General features: G+C 42.1%; 1 long non-coding RNA gene across 1 annotated transcript; it reads right to left on the bottom strand.

The window, feature by feature from the left end:
• Positions 1–7,148: 7,148 nt before the first annotated feature.
• Positions 7,149–7,523, bottom strand: LOC111946650. Its single transcript, XR_002872357.1, has 2 exons — positions 7,477–7,523; positions 7,149–7,386 (listed from the first exon to the last, which is right to left on the bottom strand). It is a non-coding gene; the product is annotated as an uncharacterized LOC111946650 (long non-coding RNA).
• Positions 7,524–9,255: the final 1,732 nt, after the last annotated feature.

Below are 9,255 nucleotides of genomic sequence, written 5' to 3'. Positions count from 1 at the left end.
GGTACATGATCAAAATGATTCAGATTAGAGATTTTGGATTTTTACAAGCCCAACAATCTGAAATGAGGTTTATGTTGTATTTGGAGAAACATAATTGCTGCACTTCTCTCTGTTTTTTCTTCTGGGAGTGCTTTTAAAAGCACAGGAACACTCAGGTTTACTCGAAAAAAAAAAAAGGCTGCGAAGCGAGGCCGGCTCTGTCCATAAATGACAGAGAAGAAAATTTCTCCAAAAATTGTCAATTTGTCTCTGGAGTTTCTGCAATGTTCTGATAATGTGTTTACAGTCTCTGCTTGTTTTCTGTTTACAGCCCATGTCTGCTCTCAAAAGAGCCTGAATGGGATGCCTTTGATGAAGACCTATCAAAAAAAGAAAGCTTCAGTGACACTCCAACGCTTCTTTGTTGTTAAAAAAATACCGCAATAGGGAAATGATGTAAATCTGGAGGAAACAGAGGAATAGAAATAAGGATCTCATCCCGAAGCTAAGTTCAGACCACTAAATCCACTTCCAATGAAAAGCCAATGTAATGGCGTGTAGACCTGACTTCTATAAACCCATATAAATGCGTGTTTAAGGCGTCTGCGTTCAAAACTCTCACGTTCACGAGTCGCTACACAAGTTTTTAGTTTTGGTTAAGTATGTACAAAACGTGTGGCCATTGAACGCATGTCCAGTTGAACTTTGACCAATTAGGTACTCTCATTTGGTTGTGACATACCTATCAGCAGTGTCCTTTTCAAAACACTACCCATATGTCAAGTGCCTATTACTGGGACACTGATCATGAAGAAGAAATTAATAATAAAGATTTGTGCCCGGCTGGAATTCTATGATCTTTATTTGGGAGAGAAAGACTGTAAAAAACGTTGTTGTGCAATCAAAACTTGTTAAAAAACACAACAGTAAAAATCCAATTATTGTCAATTATTATGTTTTGTAGAAAAACTTACAACTAAACTTCATTTTATTCATTGGTTCATCTGTCTGTGCACAAGTGTTAAAACAACAACAACTCATTAATATTTTAGTTATTGTTCTGTTTTATAAGTACAATTTTAATGTGAATATACGGAGTATTCTGGCACGAGAAAAAAAATAGATGGCTAGACCTCAAAGTGAGCAAAGGGAGGTGAAAAGGAGAGTTTGGGCTGAAGAGTAGAAAACCTTCAATGTTGGTCCTAAAATGGAGTAATAGGGAATAAAATGGATGAAAAGGGAGTTTTCTCTTCTCCAAGAGATTTTTCTCTATGAAACGGAGAAGCTCAGTGGTTTCATGGACCAGGTGAGACTGGGATGGAGCTCCTGGTGGTTGTGGCAGAGATCCTTGTTAATCAGATTCTGCAGAACCTGATGGTAAAAGAAAAGCTTCCTTGTGGCCAGAAAGCCATTTGGCAACCTACTAAAAGCAGAGGGCAAGAAAGTCCAAGTGTGTCTGCCCAGCATTGTTTCCTCCTATTGAGGCTCACGCTGGAAGCCGACGCCTTTCTGGTGTTTTTGGCGTGTAAGGCGTGCAGCGAGCCTGGAGCGAGCTGTGTGCCACCAACGTCTTGGTGTTTAAACCCAAACCATCGCGGTGATGCTGCTTTATGCAGCTGATTTAGGGCTGCAGCCACACATTTCCAGGTTTACAGCGTAGAAACAGTCAAAGGAAATTTGGTTGTAAAGAAAATACTTTTTGTTTTAAAAGGAAAACATCCTTTGTTTTTATCAATTTTTCATTAAAAGAAAATCATTTGTTTTATAAAATCTCCACCATGCTTTCTTGTATCATTTGCTGTAATTTTTTCTATGCACTGGAACAAAGTGAATAATGCTGACTGGCTCTTTTTTTATTTCCTGGTTTCTTCATACAAACAGCTGCTTGCGACAAGAATACTGCATTTAGTCCACTGGGATTTGCAGCTTATATGCCAACATGAATATTAATTGTGTTGCCAAAGTCTATGCCTTACACAGGGGGCTTAGTCTGGATCTCATTAGCATTTTCACGACACTGAGAGGGAATTTGCTTTGGTTTCAAAATAATTCTAAAACTTTCAGATGGGATGATCGAGAAGAGTAAGGAAAAATGAAAAATGAGTGATTCTGGCCATTGTATTCTTTACTAATAATATAACTAGAATGCTGATGTTCCAGGATTAGGCATAAACCAGAGCAGCATGTGGTGCATATGAAAACAAGTAGGTTTTTTTGTCCTTTTGTGTGTGTGTTCCTCCTACACAAACATCATTAGTGGACTTTTTCTTAAGGCAACACACACAAAAAATAAAATAAAAGCAGTTTCTTTGTTTGTTGGTCCCCTTTTTCAGCTCGGGTTTGATGATGGGTTTCATTTTTTCTTTCTTTCTTGGCTGCAGTGTTTTCTATGAAACAGTCAAATTATTAAAGATACAAAAAAAATCCCACTCCCATCATCTTCTGGTCTATTGTCAAAGTGGTCTTTTCATGAGGATTATCTAAAAACCTGTGTCGTTTTCTGGAGAGCTCTCTGTTTACACTCTCTCCCACTAAAACCTCAAAACTTTAACTTACATTACCGAGGCAACAACAAATTAGCAGCCAATGTTGGAGCTATCCAGCCGAACAGTTTTGATCCAGATTCCAGGAAAGCAAAGACGTTCATGAATCTATTTGTCTGCAAGTATCGGAATGGAGCAGAGCTCGAACAGCCCAGCGCTTTTTCAAAGGATATTTTTTCATCTGATTCACAGCGATTTGAAGAAAAAAACACTCAGAAATGCAATTTAGAGCTTTTTCTTTTTTTGTAGATGTCCATCAGAAAAAAGGCTAATTAAAAAGCAAAAAATAAGCATTTCATTGGAGTGAGTTTATCATAATGCAGTTATTTAAATGTATTTTATGAAGAACCTTGACAGAAACTATCATCTTTTTTTTTATTGATTTCCATTATGTTACTGTTTAATTAACCAATTTCCTTTATCCAACCACTGAGTTAAATATATAAAACCTTTCAGTGAAATTAGTAAAACATGACTTAACCTCAAATGTTAAAGAGGTGAATTTCAAAACTTAAATAATTTACTAAAACAACTTTAAAATAACATGACAAAACTAAGATCAGAAGGATAATTAGCCAAAGCAGAAACATGCTGTGCATGACTGAACCTGTGAACAAAAAACGGAAACAGAAAAATCCAGATGTTTTATCAATCAGTCAGTCTTGTGCTGCATTTATGTCAGTTACAGATTAATGTTTGTGTGTCTAATGTCAGTTTAAAGGTGTCCATCGACTTCTGGAGATGCCACAAGACTCAATTCAAATTTACAAGCAAACATGTAAAAAAACATAAACATATTTTTCATATATTTTTTTTTATCATCAAGTAAATATTTATTTAGTCTGGTACAGAAAAATAAGTGTTTTGCCAGAAATAAAAATATATGAGTGATGTCATCAAAATATATCAGTGAGTGAGTAAGTAAGTAAATACAGAAGTAAATAATAAAAGGAAAAGTCAAAACAGTAACCAGAAGAAAAGCCCCCCAACACACTCTACAAAAACAAACAGGGGAAAAATGTTGTATAAAATAAAAGTAAAACATCAGAAAGTGTTATAATTTCCTCCACTGGTGATGAAGGCCTCACATCCTCAGTCCAAGGCGAGAACCACAGTTCTGCAGTGGATCTTTGGGATCAGCAGCAAACGTTTTTCAATCTTCCTTTATCCCTGAGACCACCATGTCGCATTACTGTAAACAACCACATTTATAGCCGGTAAAATCTGCACATGTTTATATTTATGTCTTTTCTTCCACCTTCTAATGATTGCATAAGTTTGAGACGAGAACAGACTTCTTTTTTTCCAGCAGAGATTAGTTGAGCAGATGAATGCGATCAGTTGAGGCCTCATCCCACTAAGCTGCTAATTAATTAGTCCCATATGTCATATTTTTGCCGCTCTGGGGACTGCAAACAATCTCCAATTTTGTTAATTAGTTTGGTTCTGGGACATCTCCCCTTAACAGCTTATACTCCATGTTAGGACGATGTTGCTATTTAGCAGAGGCGGTGAAATGCTGCAGTTTATGCTCCCGTCTGTCATCAGGAGACATCTCCTCTGACAGGTCGGAGCTCTTTTCGACCGTTTGATGGACATATGGACAACGCTAGGTGGCTGGTTTGAACCTCGTATTTGGCAGTGCAAGGACTCTTCTGTTTTGTCACGACAATCTAACAAGACTTATCTAAAAGAAAAACCTCAGAAAAGCATAAAAAACACTAAAGATATTCAGTCAATACAGCAAAATAAAAAAAAACATTTTCTCCTAAAAAAAAGTATTTGTTATTTTCCAATGAGTCAGTTTATGGATTAATGCGTCTTTATTATCTGTATAAGTATCTTTCATCACAACCGTTGACCTTTCCCAGGCTAATTAAAGTAAATCTCTTTTTGTCTTCTCTTTTCTGGATTTCTTACTTTCAGACTTTCTTTCTCAGGGTGTTTCCTGCTGGAATCAGTGCTATTATTTTCTTTACCCCCTGCTGTGTCTCTGGAGTTTGCCAAGTTACGGCTAAAGGACTTATCTCCACGTAAACCTGCAGTAATCCCGCAGTTTTCTGGCAAAAAAAGTGACTTTTTTTCAGAAGTATTGGGACTGTGATTGGCTTTCTGGCAAGAGAACCACTGAATTTGAAAGATCAAAGGCTTTAAGCTGCAGGAACTGCATTTCATTTGGTTTGTCTGCAGTTGGGAAGAGAATACAAAAACCTTTTTTTTTCGTGTTTATTTTTAATAAACCTGTTGCTCCATTAGTACAGACTAAAGACAATGAAAGGCTACTATATTACAACAAAAAACATTTTTTTCTCCGGGTATGCTGCAGGCGACAGGTTGTAGTGAACACATGAGACATTTAAGGGTAGGTAAGGGAAGTGAGATGCAAGAGTGTTGGACACATTTTGTTTTTACCCCTCTAAATCCTGTTGGTGCTGTCCATGTGATACGTACGTGCACCTTGCACCTAAACTATTTCATGTGACCCACCAAACTGGCATAAGTCATCTTGAAATTCCTTGTAATACTTTATTTTCCCTGTAATTCTGCTGCACTACAAATACATTGACCTTTTAGGTGCAGAAGGTTATTCTGCATTCATGTAATTTCTTGGACATGCATTTTTCCGATTATTTCAACACCCCATGAACGCACCATTTCTCTACATTAGCCTTTTCCCCAGAAGGACATCAATCTATTTGGTGCATTTGGCACTAAGATGAAAACAAAAGCCACATTATTAAAATAAAGACTTCAAAACGTTCTGTTTGAAAGTACATATTTTCTCTTTCAATCAAAATGTTGTGTGTGTTTTGGTCCAGAGTTCATGTTCTTTCTTCCTCTCATGAGTCGGATTACCCAAACACTTCACATATCTGCTCCTAATCCGGCCATTCTGACAAATTTTAGAACCCTTTGACCCCCACGAGTCAAAACGTTAACCCACCCCTGGACTAGGGGTGGTGTAGAGACACCTTTCAACAGCGTTGTACAGCGTGTTTAATTTGTATTATCCTTATAAATTCTTCATGATACACTCACCATATGCACAACAATGGTGCGTTCCATGTTCATGATGTTTCTTGAGGTGGCTGTACGTGTCTGAAGGAAACGGCAAAAACACACCTTAAGATGTTCCTCTGTACCGGCTCTCCACCGGCTCCGACAGAACCCGGAGCACCTGTACGGGTCAACCCAGGTGGATGTGAAGAAGCCCTAAACTCTGGATTTACATTTGTTACAAGATGACACTTGATGTGATGTATGATAAAGATTTAAGGCTGACACTGGTGACAACTGCTGGTGATAAGATAGATCTGCTGGATCTCCCTGTTTGTATTGAGTCGTGATGTTTGAACATAAACAAATAAAGTAAGTTTAGATTAACTTTATTAATCCCACCATGGCGAAATGTAATCGCCACAACAACTTCAGGGATCAAACATCAAGGTCCAAATTAAAAAAAGAAATTTGAAGTGTACAAATAGACATGTCAATGTGAAGGAAAATGATCAATTACAATAAAATTATACATTCTCATGAATCTCTAATTATATACTCTGATACATAGACAGAGTATAACTAAACACTAGAGCCAGAAAGGCAAACTCAAACTCAAACTCATACTTTATTTATTTATATAGCGCCTTTCATTTTGGTTAAAAACACAAAGCGCTTAACATAAAAACAGATAAAACAGTCATAAAAAATGAAAGTTGTTCAAAACAGAAAACAAAGGACAATCCCACAAAGAAGGTACCCCTCCCTCACCACCCCCCGCCCCCATCCCCACCCACCCAGTTACCCCAGTAGAACAGTGAACAGAAAAAAATAACTGCAGTTGAAGAAGGTCTGGCTTGGTACTGCTGTGAGGAAACGATATCATGGGGATCCATTCATTCCAAGGCCCAGCCGGACCACAGGGGCCATTACCGCAGCGCCCGCCCAACACAGGGCAGCCCAGGGCCCCATCCATGGCTATTAGACCACAGAGTGGGACCCCAGCCCGCCCAACCAGAACGGGCACCACAGCAACGGCATGCCCTACAGGTCAAGCTGGTGGTGCCCAAGAACGATGGATCCCCCAGAGGAAACACTGGAGTGAAAAAACATCAGAATAAAAAATAAAAATGATCATAAAATTACAACAATAAAAATAGAAAAAGATAAAAAATTAAATAAGATATAAGAATGTTAGTAATAAAAAAATAAAAAAAATAAAAACGTCAGTGATTAAAACATAACCTAAGAATCATTGGTAAAATAACAATAAAAAGAATTGCATATTAGAAACAAAGATAATAATAGTCCTTACAAGAAAATAAATAAATAAATAGATAAATAAATAAATAAATATGTAAATAAATACCTCAATTAATAAATAGATGAATAATAAAAGACATAAGGAATGATCAAAGTCATATAAAAGCCAGACTAAAAAGGTGGGTCTTGAGCCTCTTCTTAAAAACCTCTACAGTCTCTGCGGCCCTGAGGTTCTCCGGCAGGCTGTTCCACAGGCGAGGACCATAATGGCAGAATGAAGCCTCACCATGTGTCTTTGTCATGGCTACAGAACACTTTTCGAACCCAGATGCTGGAACCCAGAAGAAACACAGCGGGAGGCGAGCGTTGGCGGGTAAGAGTTTTAATACGAGGAGCAGAGAGCAGAACGTGAGCAGGTCCAGATGTCGGTTCCGAACTGAAAGACAGAAGCTAGCGGCGTCACTGGTGGATTTCTCCGTAGGCCGATGTTGACGAAGGTGGAGACACTTGATGAGGCAGAGGCTCGTGGTGGGACCGCAGGAGAGGACAGACTGATGAGAACGGCTGGGAACTGATTCGAGCGACCACTCGTGGTACTGGATTCCTGAGGGTGAGTAGAGAGAGAGACAGGTTTAGTCACAGGCTTGACGTAGCGAAAACGAACAATAGCTTGACTTGACGACCAACTATGCACCATCAGGGGCAACGGACTGGCGAAGACTGATGATCCTGTGGCTCCTTAAGAAGGCGGATGAGGTGATGAGGTAAGTGGTCGCAGGTGTTGAGAATCAGCAGCCAAGCGGAGAGGAGAGGGGGAGGAGGCCGACAGAGGCACCATGTCAGTACCCCCCCCTCAACGACCGCCTCCAGGCGGTCAAGGGCGGCGATCAGGGTGGGCACGGTAGAAATCCTCAATGAGAGAGGGGTCCAAAATAAACGAGCGGGGAATCCATGAGCGCTCCTCCGGACCGTAGCCCACCCAGTCGACCAGGAACTGGAATCCACGACCCCTCCGACGGACGTCCAAAATCCGGCTGACGTCATAGGCCGGAGCGCCGTCGATGACCCGGGCGGGCGGTGGGGAAGCGGACGGCGGGCACAGAGGACTGTCCTGGACTGGCTTGATCTGGGAGATGTGAAACGACGGGTGGACCTTCAGGGCTTTGGGCAAACGAAGACGGACACAGGTAGGGTTGATGAGTTTGTCTATGACGTACGGACCGATGAATCGGGGAGCCAGTTTCTTGGAAGATGCCTGAATGGGGATATTGCGAGTAGAGAGCCAAACCCTCTGACCTGGTTGATAGTCGGGTCCCACCACCCTGCGACGGTTGGCGATCCGGCAGTTGCTCTCCTTGGTGCGGAGGAGAGCGGCCTTCGTCTGAGTCCAGACGCGTTGACAACGCTGGAGGTGATGTTGGACGGAAGGCACTGCCAGATCCAACTCCTGGGATGGAAACAGAGGTGGTGAGTACCCTAGGGCGGCCTCAAAAGGAGAGATCCCGGTGGCAGATGAAGGATGAGTGTTATGGGCGTACTCTATCCATACCAGGAAGGTGGACCAGTCCTTTTCATTCTGTGCCGCCAGACAGCGAAGAGCTGCCTCCAGCTCCTGGTTCGCTCTCTCCGCTTGACCGTTCGACTGGGGATGATAGCCTGACGAGAGACTGACCGTGGCCCCCAAGGCCGAGCAGAAGGCCTTCCACACTTGTGACGTGAATTGGGGGCCGCGGTCGGAGACAATGTCCATAGGGATGCCATGGTGGCGAAAAACATGGTTGACCATCAGGTCAGCAGTCACAGTGGCCGTGGGGAGTTGAGGAAGGGGAATGAAGTGAGCCATTTTCGAAAAACGATCAATAACAGTGAGGACGGTAGTGTTACCGTGTCACGGGGGAAGACCTGTGACGAAATCCATGGCCAGATGGGACCAGGGTCGATCGGGAGTGGAGAGTGGATGAAGCAGACCTGCCGGAGCTGAGGATGAAGATTTCGATCGGGCGCACGTGGAGCAGGCTGCGACATAATCTCGCACGTCCTTTTCCATGGCAGGCCAATGGAACCTTTTGCGGATGAGGTTAAGAGTCCGGTGAACCCCCCCATGGCAAGCCAAGCGGGATGCATGCCCCCAGGTGATGACCTCGGACCGGAGATTAGCTGGGACGAACAAGGTACCCCTGGGGACAGGAGGGTGGTCATCATTGTCTCTCAGGGCTTGGAGTACCTTGTTCTCGATGTCCCACGTGAGGGCTCCGATGACGCAGGTGGAAGGAAGGATGGTGGCCGGGGCGCGTTCTGATGGACTGTACTTTCGGGACAGGGCGTCAGGCTTGATATTTCGGGATCCGGGTCTGTAGGTGATTACAAAATTGAAGCGGTCAAAAAAAAGACACCAACGAGCTTGCCTGGAGTTGAGTCGTTTGGCTGAGCGGAGATAGGCCAGGTTCTTGTGGTCTGTCCACACGATGATGAA

Source organism: Oryzias latipes, chromosome 20 (genome assembly GCF_002234675.1).
Source record: "Oryzias latipes chromosome 20, ASM223467v1".
In the NCBI taxonomy this organism is placed as follows: domain Eukaryota; kingdom Metazoa; phylum Chordata; class Actinopteri; order Beloniformes; family Adrianichthyidae; genus Oryzias; species Oryzias latipes.
This window is presented reverse-complemented; position numbering and strand designations above follow the sequence as displayed.